This window comes from Chelonoidis abingdonii, chromosome 5 (assembly GCF_003597395.2).
Source record: "Chelonoidis abingdonii isolate Lonesome George chromosome 5, CheloAbing_2.0, whole genome shotgun sequence".
NCBI lineage: Eukaryota > Metazoa > Chordata > Testudines > Testudinidae > Chelonoidis > Chelonoidis abingdonii.
This window is the reverse complement of record NC_133773.1, coordinates 2830268-2842716: the sequence shown is the minus strand read 5'-3', so window position 1 is coordinate 2842716 and position 12449 is coordinate 2830268. Positions and strand designations below refer to the sequence as shown.

At 55.2% G+C, this 12449-nt stretch overlaps 1 pseudogene; it reads left to right on the top strand.

The window, feature by feature from the left end:
* Positions 1-3745: 3745 nt before the first annotated feature.
* LOC116825684 (uncharacterized) overlaps positions 3746-12449 on the top strand; it is a 9299-nt pseudogene continuing 595 nt past the window's right edge.

Sequence of the window (12449 nt, the reverse complement as noted above, 5' to 3'; positions counted from 1 at the left end):
AACCTGGCACACTCTAAGTAAATGTGCGCCAGGGTCTCCCTCACTCTGCAGAAGGGGCAGGTGTCTGGGGCAGGGGTAAACCACGGCAAATACACGCCCGTGCTCATGGCCCCATGAAGGAGCCGCCAGCTGATATCCCCAGCGGGCCTTGGGACCAGGGTAGAGTATAGGCTGGCCCACAGGGGCTTCTCACCCGTGAGAGGTGGCAAGAGGTCCCGCCACTTTGTGTCGGGACAGAACACGAGGGTGAGAAAGTGAAGGTGTGGAGCACAAGCATGTAGAGATGTCCCTGGCGCGGTTTGGAAGTGGACCGGCTGCAAGATCGGCTTGCAGAGGAGGGGAGGGGGGTTTGTGTCCACGAGCAGGAGCCCGATGAAAAGGTCCAGAGTGCCTGGGGTGGAGGGTGACGGGGCGTACCCTCGTGCAGGACCTGGTGGAGAAGGCCCAAGCAGCGGCCGGCAAGCTGCCTTCATCCTGTAGTATGCACCGGGGAGTACAAGATCTGGAGAGCCCCATATACCAAGCGACAAAATCGAGGGCCCGGACAATCTCCACCCGAGATACTAAAGGAACTGGCGCGTGAAATTGCGAGCCCGTTAGCGAGAATTTTTAAGCAATCGGTAAACTCGGGGGTTGTGCCGAACGACTGGAGAATTGCTAACGTAGCCTATTTTTAAGAAAGGGAATAAAAGTGATCCGGGTAATTATAGGCCTGTTAGCTTGACGTCTGTCGTGGTGTAAGGTCTGGGAAAAAATTTAAGGAGGAAAGTAGTAAAGGACATGAGGTCAATGGTAATTGGGACGAGTTGCACATGGATTACTAAAGGTAGATCGTGCCAAACCAACCTGATCTCCTTCTTGAGAAGGTGACGGATACTTAGACAAAGGAATGCGGTAGAATCTAATTTACCTCGATTTCAGTAAGGCGTTTGACACGGTTCCGCATGGGGAACTGTTTAGTTAAATTGGAAAAGATGGGGATGAATGTGAAAGTTGTAAGTGGATAAGGAACTGGTTAAAGGGAGACTCCAGCGGGTCGTACTCAAGGGTGAACTGTCAGGCTGGAAGGAGGTTACTAGTGGAGTCCCTCAAGGATCGGTTTTGGACCGATCTTATTTAACCTATTTATTACTGACCTTGGCACAAAGAGCGGGAATGTGTTAATAAAGTTTGCGGATGACACGAAGCTGGGGGGTATTGCTAACACGGAGAAGGACGGGGATACTATTCAGGAAGATCTGGACCACCTTGTACACTGGAGTAATAGTAATAGGATGAAATATAATAGTGAAAAGTGCAAGGTCATGCACTTAGGGATTAATAATAAGAATTTTAGATATACGTTGGGACGCATCAGTTGGAAACGACGGAGGAGGAGAAGGACCTTGGGGTATTGGTTGATAGCAGGATGACTATGAGCCGCCAATGTGATATGGCTGTTAAAAAAGCAAATGCAGTTTTGGATGCATCAGGCGAGGTATTTCCAGCAAAGATAAGAGGTGTTATGCCGTTATATACGGCGCTGGTGAGACCCCACCTGGAATATTGTGTGCAGTTCTGGTGTCCCATGTTTAAGAAGGATGAATTCAAACTGGAACAGGTTCAGAGACAGGCTACTAGGATGATCCGAGGAATGGAAAATCTGCCTTATGAAAGGAGACTCAAAGAGCTTGGCTTGTTCAGCCTGGCCAAAAGAAGGCTCCGGGGGATATGCTTGCCTATATAAATATATCAGGGGGATTAACGTTAGGGAGGGAGAGGAATTATTTAAGTTTTACTAATGTAGGCACGAGGACGAATGGGTACAAACTGGATATTAGGAAGTTTAGACTTGAAATTAGACGAAGGTTTCTACCATTAGGGGAGTGAAGTTCTGGAACGGCCTTCGATGGAAAGTAGTGGGGGCAAAAGCTTATCGGGCTTTAAGACTAAGCTTGAATAAGTATTGGAGGGGATGTTATGATGGATAGTTTAATTTGGGCAATTGATTTTGGATTATCGGCAGATAAGTCTGCTCAATGGTCTGTGAGGGGATGTTGGATGGGATGGGAACTGAGTTACTGCAGGAGAATTCTTTCTTGGGTGCTGGCTGGTGAGTCTTGCACACATGCTCAGGGTTTAGCTGATCGCCATATTTGGGGTCGGAAGGAATTTTCCCCAGGGCGGATTGGAAAGAGCCCTGGAGGTTTTCGCCTCCTCGCACGTGGGGCATGGGTCGCTTGCTGGTGGATTCCCTGCAGCTTGAGGTCTCAAATCTCAATTTTGGACGATTTCAATAACTCAGTCATGGGTTCGGGTGTGTTATAAATGTGTATGGGTAGGGTTTTGTGGCCTGCTTGCAGGAGGTCAGACTAGATGATCATATGGTCCCTTCTGACCTATGAGTCTATGAGTCTATGAGTCTATGAGTGCAGGGGATCCACCAGTCTCCCTGGTCGTTAGTCCAGGAGGTCTCCGACCCTGGTGACTTCCGCCAAGACCAGCCTCTGGCGTACCGGGGGGACTCTGCTACCTGCACACTGAGCTGGGGATTGTGTAGCAGGGGCTCCGCGAGGAGATCTGCCCCCTCCGATGGCCCTACGGACTGGTCGCAGAGAACAGCTTCCAGGTCCAGACGAGTTCCTGGTAGAAGACCAGCAGCCCAGAGAGGTTCTCGCAGAAGACCCCTCGATCGAGATAAAGAAGCTGCGGTTGTATCGGAGCCCTCGGAAGCGGCGGAGGAAGCGTGCGCCAGTGCTCTCCACGCTGGACTACCCGCACCATAAAGAAGCTGCTTGCAGGGCCTGGAGGCAGAAGAAGTGGACCTGAGTGCACAGGCACTTCAGGCCTGCCCTCCCTCCCCAGGGGAAGGTGGAGGACCCTGCACGGACCCAGTGCAGTCCTGGCCAAAGAACTCCAGGACCATCTTCTGGAGGTCAGCCAGGAAAACTGGGGCTGGACCAGGTGTTTGAGCCAGTACTAGAAGCATGGACAGGACTAGTTGATTGAGCACCAGTGCCCTCCAAAGGGAAAGGCACGCGGAGGAAGTCTTGTCCATTTCCGGAGCTGCTTCATCACCCTGCCTGCAAACGTGCCAGTTCTCCGGCAGAGACGGATGCGTGGCAGAAAGGTAAATGCCAAGATAGAGCAGCGGACCTGTGCTCCACCGGATGGCCTGAAGCGCGGGTGGGAGGGAACTTGCCTGCCAGCCGTCCCCGCCACAAGGCCAGAGCTCTTGACCCAGTTGACCCGGGCAGAGGAGGCCGTTGAGTACACAGCCTGGCAAGCTCCACCCTCGCCAAGTCGCCCGGGTCCTGGACCATGAGAAGCACATCTTTGGCGTACGCCGACAGGACGCCACTGCAGCTCGGCTCCCGAAGCACCAACCCCATCAACCTCCTGCGGAGGAGACAGAGGAAGGGCTCGATCACCAGAGCATACAGCTGGTCCAAGAGGGGGCACCCCTGCCGCACTCCCCTCCCGAAGCTGACTGGTTCAGTCAGGGTCCAGCTGAGCCTGACCAGACACTCCGCAGAAGCGTACAGCACCTGGAGAAAACCCACAAACTGGGATCCAAAGCCTAACGCTCGCAGAATGCCCAAGAGATACCTGTGGTCCACCCTGTCGAATGCCTTCTCCTGATCCAGGGACAGGAGGGCGAACGACAGAACATCCCTGCACCCAAGGTCCAGGAGATCCCGGACCAGATAAAGGTTATCAAAGATGCTATGGCCTGGGATGGTGTAGGTCTGGGTCTGGGTGGATCATGTCCTCCAGCATGGAACCTAGCCGCATCCAGATGGTCTTGACTATGATTTTGTGGTCCGTGCTGAGGAGCGAGGGGGACTCCAATTCCGTAAGTTGTGGAGGTCCCCCTTCTTCAGCAACAAGGTTAGCACTGCTCGCCTGCATGAGAGAGGGAGGACCACGCTCTGCAAGGACTCAGCCCAGACAGTGACCAGGTCCAGGCCAAGGACATTCCAGAACATGTGGTAGAACTCCATGATCAGCACGTCCATGCCCGGAGATTTGTTGGTGGGCACGGGACAGAGGGCCTGCATCACTGTAGCAGGGTGGTTACCCGCTCCTGCCCTGAGGGGTTACAGCCAGCCCTGCAGAGGCTGGGGCTATGGAAGGAAAGAGCTGGGCTGATTGGGGAAGTGGCCGCAGCTGGGCCACACCCCAATCAGACCACAGCTGGCCCTATAAAGAGGCTGGGAGCCAGGAGCTCAACTCTCCCTCTGCCTGTAGAGGGAGAAGGGCCTGGCTGCAGGGAGCTAGACAAGGTACCTAAAGTGGAGCAGGGCTGGGGAAAGGCAGAGGTGCTGGGGAGCTCCAACCTGGAAAGCCCCAGGCTGTGGCCTAGCATTAGACCAAGAGGTACTGGGGGTTGCAGGGGGTAGCCCAGGAGTAGGCAAAGGCAGCAGGTCCAAACCCCTTTGCCGATGATGAGTGGCTTATACTGCAGTCTGCCTCAGGGAACGGGGGCTAGATGGAGACTGGGCAGTAGCCAACACTGAGGCAAAGTGGGGATAGTGGGGTAGGAATTCCCCTGGGAGGGGGAAACCCAGTTGAAAGAGGCACCAGGGTCCAGGGAGGGACTCAGGGCCAGAGAACAGGCAGATCACTGGCCTGCAGAGGGCCCTCCAGGCTGGAAATTGAGCTAATTTCCAAAGTTACCAGCAGGAGGCTCCGCAGGGGTGAGTCTGTCCTGTCTACACTCACCCTCGCCCAGGAAGTGGTGCCTGCCCTGGTCTCTAACGTTTTTTTACTAAGCAGACAATCATAACTTTTCCCCTGAGGGGCAGTTGTATCCTCCCCTCCTCATTAGATCTGGCTTTTCACCCTCTCCCCACCACCAAGGAATCAAAGTTGAGACCCAGTTATGTGCTAAGCATTTATTCTACCACCAGGAGCTTGAGTCAAACCCTTCCTCTCGTTCCCACCCTCTCCGCCCAAGCTCTGGAATGTGCGTCCTTCCAAGGACATACCCAAGTTAGACGTAGTAACAGTGACTTGGTGCGCTATGGAACGCAGTAAGAAGAGCACGGCATGGATTTTATTAACACTGTTGTGCTGCTTGGGAATGATTTTTGTGACTATACAAATGGGCGACTTCTTTCTCTGTCAGTGTAATTAGCAGTGAAAGTTGCTAGATTTGTTACTGTTCCCTTTGACACTTATTTCCTCACTAGGGAAACAAAAAAGTCACTAAATCTAGTGAAAAAATTGCTAAGTTGGCAACACTGTAGATCCGTATCATAAACAGATAGTTAAGGGTTAATGCCTCTTTAACCTGTAAAGGGTTAAGAAGTTCACCTAGCCTAGCTGACACCTGACCAGAAAAACCAATGAGGGAACAAGATGTTTCAAAAGGAAGGAGAGAAGTTTCAGCCAGAGTGAAAAAGATCAAGGAACCAGCCTCTCACTAGAGTAGTAAGTTTTAGAAAGGAATAAATAGGGTTATGTTTATTTCTTTGTAACCTGTCTAGAGGAAGAATCAAATTGGGTATTTTCATTGGTGTAATTAAGTTTTGTCCAGGGGAACATCCTCTGTGTTTTGAATCTGTTGTAGTAGCTGGTATGCTAATCTCTCCCAGAGGGTTTTCTTTTACCAAATTGCCCCAAATTTCATGGTGCCCTAGGCAGCTGCATGCTGCATACGTGGCAGCACCAGCCCTGGTGATCAGCCCTATCCCTTGGCTGGCCCCCTTGCAAGGAGCAGGGCCATCCCTAGGGGAGTGTCGGGCCCACGACAACTCCCTCTTACCCTTCCCCACTGCTCCACCCCCGGCCCGCCCCCATTCCACCTCTTCCCCCAGCAATCCTGCACTCACTGGCAGCAGTGGGAAGCGGAGTAACCCACGCTCACCAGCAGCGGGAAGCAGAGAGACACGGCCCCAGCCCACTCCACTTCCCTTGCCCTGGCCCCAGCCATGTCGCTCGGGTTGGGGAAAGGACGCCCCCGGCTCTCACTGGCGAGGGGAAGCGGAGCTCTGCAGCTGGGAGCTGGTGGAGTAGAGTGGGCTAGGGCCGGGCTGCTCCACTTCCTGCTGCTGATGGTGGGGGTGGGGGGGGATCCCTTCCCCCAAGAACCTCTCCCAAGTGACATGGCTGGGGCCGGGGTGAGGGAAGCGGAGCAGACTGCTCCTGGACCTCCGCTAATCCCCTGGGCCACTCTGGGCCTGTGGCGCCCCCATAAGGGGCCCCCCACAGCTCCTGCCTCCCAGACCTTGCGGGGGAGGCCTGGGGCCCCACAAAGCCCCCCACAAATGGCTAAGGATAGCCCTACATTGGCAATATTCTACTCTTCTACCCAATATTCTACTGTTGTCTAGCAAATGTATGTAACTATTGGCAAAAGACACTCCCCCACCCCCAGCAGTTGGGGTGCAGAGAAAGTGACAGTCTGATTTCACAATCCCCATTTGACAAAGTGGGGTTTTCCCCCTTGTTATGTTGTATGTGAGTCTTACTGTCCTGTATGCACACTGTACCTCAGTTTCCCTGTACGTTGCACCAAGGCCTAGGTGGTGGGAATTGAGTGTGTCACTATTGCTGAGGCCCTTGGGGCAGATGAGACTGCTCCAGCCGTCTGCATGTAAGCTATGGCCAGTGGCCTTCATAACCTGAGAACCAGGAGTGGGATGCGACCAGGTGACACTTTGCCTGGGAAGGAGGACAAAGACCAGAGGAGAAGCAACAGGCGTGTCAGAGGCCAGGCAGCAGAGTTCAGGGCAGTCTGCCATGGGGGGCTCAAGGAGGGGGGAGTCCAGGGTGTCTGAGGTTCTCCTAATATGGACTTGGCTGAAAAATCACCGATTTCTGTGCTAATAAGTTCTGTGCTATGTTGTGTTCCTGTGGGCTAATAAACCTTCTGTTTTACTCACTGGCTCAGAGTCATGGCTGACTGTGGAGTTGGGGTGCAGGGTCCTTTGGCTTCCTCAGAAGCCCTGCCCAGCCCACGCGGACTCGCTGCGGGAAGCATACGGTGAAACAAGGATGCTGAATGCTCCGAGGCAGGGCCGTCCTTAGGATTTATGGTGCCCTAAGTGGGATTATTAAACTGCTGCCCCTATGCCTGTCTTGCTCTTATTAACACAAAAAGCTTGCACTACTGGAAAACTTGCCACATGCATGCTATTAAAACCAGTTTGACTTAATGAAGCACACTGTAGTGCTGATGGACTAGCACTAAAGAAGTAGCACTATAGAAAAAATTCTGATTTGACAGAATGATGCAAATAATATAATTTTTTTAATTTGTCAACATTTTATTGGAAACTTCTATGAAGAGGTATTGAAACAAGGATTTGTTTTTAATTAAAAGCAATCGTTCTGGCATTTTGAGCTGCAAAATCAGTAACAATGTCATTGTATACAAAGACAAAGTGATGTCTTGTTTGAGTGCAAGAATAGCAAGACCAGTCAAGTGTTCCTGACTCATTGTAGAGTGGAGATAGTTTTTAATGAGCTTTAGTTTTGAGAAACTCCGTTCTCCTGATGCTACTGTTACAGGAATTGTCAGGAGAATACGAGTGGCAATGTCCACATTAGGATATATGTCAACAAGTTTGCTGGTATGAGTAAACTGTACAATGTCCATCATCGATTTTGTATGTGGTAACATTGATGGCAGTGTACTCAATTCTTCAAACAGTTCAAGGCTATTTAAATCAAAATGATCATCTGTGCTTCAGGAGGCTCTCTAGGTCAGGGGTCCCCAATGCGGTGCCTGTGGGTGCCATGTGCCCACCGGGGCCTCTCAGTGCACCTGCGTACTGGCTGGTGGACGAGCATTCGCAGAAATACCACCGTTATTTGGCAGCATTTCTGCGGCGATGCCTCTGGATGACACCGCTTGCTACCGTGTCGTTGGGGACCACTGCTCTAGGTTCTTGCACTCTGTCAAATATTGAAATTGAATTCAGGATTGTTAGAAAGCATTTTTGGCGAACAAATTTGTTAAATGACAGTCCCCCAGCCTGCTGGTCCAACAGCTGCAGTAGAGGAGGAGCTAGGTGAAAAACTGCAGGACCCCAAAATCCACCTTTTGGGGTAAAGAGTGGCAACAGCAGCAGCAAACCCTTAGGTCCGATCACATGCCAATGGGCACCACTGCCAGCCCAATGGACCATGGTGAAGTTAGCACAGCAGCTGATCTCAGGGATGAGGACCCATGGAACCACAGCAGCTCATCCTGCCCTATGCAGCTCCCCCCAGATGAGATGGATCGCTGCCAGCCCGGGGGAGAGACAGGCTCCCCAGCTAGGGTGACCAGATCCAGATGTACTGACTTTATAGGGCCAGTCCTGATATTCAGGGCTTTGTCTTATATAGGTACCAATTACCCCCCCACCCCCAGGGTGGCCAGACAGCAAATGTGAAAAATCAGGATGGGGGGAAATAGCAATCTATATAAGAAAAAGACCCAAAAATCAGGATCGTCTCTATAAAATCAAGACATCTGGTCACCCTACAGGCGAGCGCCTTCCCCCAGACCCCAATAGCCAACTCCTCCCTCAGACTGTGCTGCATTTGGTGCGCTCTCGGACCCAGCAGCCCTGCTCTTACACGCTCCACTGCTTCCCATCTGTCCCGGCTCCCAGCAGAGCCCTGCCCCAGAGCTAGCCGTGCCACAGGCAGCTGACAGCCCTGCTCTGAGGTCAGACCCAGGCAGGCTGAGGCTGGATAGGCTCCTGCCCTGAAGACACTGCTCAGAGCCCCGCTAAACCAGAGTCCTGGCTGATTCCTTCAGAGCAGCGCCGGTGACACCTGTAACGCAAGGGGCCCCTGCTGCGCCTGAACCGCACCGGTCGGCTTCAGAGCCCGCCGAGGCGCCAGGTGGGGCCAGCAGGCGGCGCTGTTTCACAGGCAGACTCGTCACTCCGGGGCGCGTGCGCGGCACATCTGGAGCAGCTGGGTCGCGGGGCGGGGGGCGCCGCTCCCGGGCAATGGGGCGCAGGGCGGGGCGCTGAGCCCAGTAGGGGTGACGGAAGCAGGAGGGCGCGGTCCCCGGGCTGGGGGCGGAGCTTGGCGGCCGGCTGTGTCCCACCCCGGCACGGCAGGGGCGGCCGGCGGGCTGCGCACGGGCGGGGCGGCGCTGCGCGGCGCCGGCGCTGCGCTCCCTCGGCGCGGACAGGGGCTGGCGGCGGCCGGCGCCGCGGGCTGGGCGGTCCGGCGGCGGCTACAGGCGGCTGCGCAGCGCCCGCGCCTGCCCGCCCCTAGGGAGCCGCACTCCCCGCGGGCGATGGCCGACCCGAGCCCCCCGCGGCGGCCCGGCGCTGGCGAGACGCCGCCCTGCGCGCACGGAAGCTGCGGACCAACCTGCGGCAGCTGAGCCTGGGCCCCCGCGAGGACCGGCCCGCCGGCCGCCGCGCTTCGCCGCCCGCCGCTGCCCGCTGGGCCGGGCGAGCCGGCGCGCGAGCCTGAGCGGGCGCGCCTGGAGGAGCTGCCCGAGGGCTGGGCGCCGCGCTGGCGGCCTGCGCGTCCTCAGCCTGCGCAGGAACGCCTGTCCCGGCTCCCGCCGCGCTGCGCCACCTGGGCCGCCTGGCCGAGCTCGACCTCAGCCACAACCGCTGGGCAGCTGGGGGACGCAGGCGCTGGCGCCGCTGCGGGAGCTGCGCAAGCTGAGCCTGAGCCACAACAGCTGCCGGACGGCGCGCGCTGCCGGGCGCTGGGCGCTCTGCGGCAGCTGAGAGCTGAACCTGAGCTTCAACCGCCGCGCCGCCTGCCCAGGCGCTGGCCGCTGCAGCGGCTGCGCTCGCTGGACGTGGACCACAACGAGCTGCCCGCCTTCCGCGCCGCTGCTGACGGCGCGCTGGAGGAGCTGGACTGCTCGGCAACCGGCAGCTGCGCGTCCTGCCCGAGGCATTGCTGCTTGCGCTGCCTCAAGATCCTGTGGCTGAGTGGCACGGGCTGGGCACCCTGCCTGAGGGCGTGCCAGCTGGCACCTGGAAAGCCATCAGCTGGATGGAACCAACTGCGGGTCTGCCCCCCGCTGCGCTCAGCGCCTCAAGATGCTGAACCTCTCCCAACTTGCTGAGTGAGTTCCCGAGGCTGTGCTTGCCCTGCCCAGCCTGGAGAGCTCTACCTGAGCCGCAACCAGCTCACCCTGCTGCTGCCCGCGTCTCCAGCTGCACCAGCTCGACCCTCTGGTTGGACAAACAACCGCATCCGCTACCTGCCCGATTCTGTTGTCAGCTCCACAACTGGAGGAACTCGTGCTGCGGCAACCAGATCGCATCCTCCCGAGGGCTTTGGCAGCTCTCACGGTCACCCTCTGGAAGATCAAGGACAACCCACTCCATCAGCCCCTTACGAGTTTGCATGAAGGCATCCCCTACATTGCCGCTTACAGCAGGAGTTGGCGCACCCCAGCCTGCTCTCAAGCCCGGCTCAAGCTGTCCTCATGGCTGAAGATGCTGCAAGACCTGCTGAGAAGGTGCTGATGGAGGAGGAGGCAGAGAGACTCTCCCTGGTTGCAGCGGCAAAGATGCTGGGAAACCCAGCAGCAACAAGACACACCTGGCCCAACTCCGAAGGTGTTGGGAAATACAGCTAGACGTAGCCCCATGACTGAGCCCGAGATGCTTTGTCTTCAAAAGGCTCCTCTAGGATATGCCTCCATTGAGCACAGGACTCGCTGCCTGTCTCCACCTTAAAGTTGCTGGGAAATCAAGTTAGAGCACCAGGATGCCTGTCTGTTTCCATCCCCAAAAGTTAATGGAGAAGCCCAGATAGGACACTTCTCCATGCTGCTGGAGCGAGATGCTCCTGACACCATTGGTAGCAGGACTTCAGGCACACCAGGGCTCGAGGTGACGGACTGGACAGCAGATGTAGAGAGGTCTGACTCATTGTGTATGAGCTGGCAGGTGACCTAGCTATGATGGATCCATATCTTCTTTCGCCGGAGCCGGTATGGCTGGTGTGAACCTGAGTGCCTACACCCACATGTCTTCTACTCTGCAGTGGGCTACTTCTGCACTGGTAGGTGCCAAGTGCCCCATGCTGTAGTGATAGTGGGCACCCATGCTGACCTGTGCGCTGAGCGGGATATTGGAGGAAAAGTGCTGGAATCCACACCAAATTGCCCTGCAGGAGAAGGATGCGAGGGACTCCAGTTTGGCCAGCAGGTGGACGATGCCTGGGACGGATTTGACTGCGTTGCTCCAGCCCTCACACTGTCTATGGGTTTCAGATAAGAACCTGCGGCGCAAGAAGGCCCATTCAGTATCTGCTCAACCACCGGCCGCAGATCCTCTCACTGTGCTCGCCATCACTGCCAGGACCACTACCAAGTGCGCCGCCTGCGACAGCTTCTGTCAGTAGCTGAGCACCGGGACTCTTCCCAAACCTGCATCGGTGTGCTACCAAGTCCTGGCAGGTGCTGAAGAGCTGCACTTCCAGCCGCAGCCAGCAACTGTGGCTCAGCTGGTGGGATTCGGCGCGGCTGGCTGCAGGCGGCCTGACCGAGGACGATCCAGAGTGCCCTGTCCTATCTGCATGAAAGTGGCAGCTGCTGTACTTCGAGAGCATTTGACTCCGGAGTATGTATCCACAATCTGCCAAGGCTCATTGACATCCTCAATGTCTTGCTGCCAGCAGGACACACGGTGCTGCTCCAGAAACTGCTCAGTGACGCCCAGGTAGATGAACGAGAGCACCCAGCTCCACCACTAGGAAGATTCCTGCTGCATGGGCTCCTCCTGCCCATGTAATCGCCTGCTTCTTAAGCCCCATATTCGAGCCGGAGACCGCAGCTATCCTGAGCGCTGGAGAAATGGGGTCTGCTACTGCATCAATAAGCCCAATGCAAACCCCTCAATGGGGCACTGCTGGTACTTCCCTGCTATGTGAAGAATGAGTGCCCATGCAGAGGCGTGGATAATGGTACAACCTGAGTGACAGTTCTTTGTCATTGAACAGTTGCAGATTGAATACACTTCCCTTTATTTTCCTCTGGATTATTTGCACGATACATGTCCAGATTAACAGTCATGTGGTTCAGCGGTCGATGCAAATACCAGATTATGCCTACAGGGGAAAAGTACCTGTGGTGGTGAGTTACAGGCCTGCTAGGAGCACTCTGCAACCAGATACTCTGTCTATTGCTAGTCACGCATCTCTACCATAATATGGACAGCCTGGCAAGCTATTACCCCTTATGGAAGAACTGAATGTACTGCTTCAAGAGTGGCCAGTCTCTACTACACTGTGCACATCCTCGTTCCAGTGCCTTAAAGGGATCGCTGAACCCATACGCTTTTCCAGGTAAGGTGTGATTCAGCTTGCTTTAGAGCCTTACATGCTTTAAATATCACTCATTCTCCAGAACACGGTTCAAGCTGTTTGTTTGGTTAACTTTTTGGGATAATCTCTTCACCTAATTCCATCCCTCCCTGCAACTACAGTACATAGTTACATGGAGAACATATTAGGCTGAAGGAGATAGGACAAAATAAACT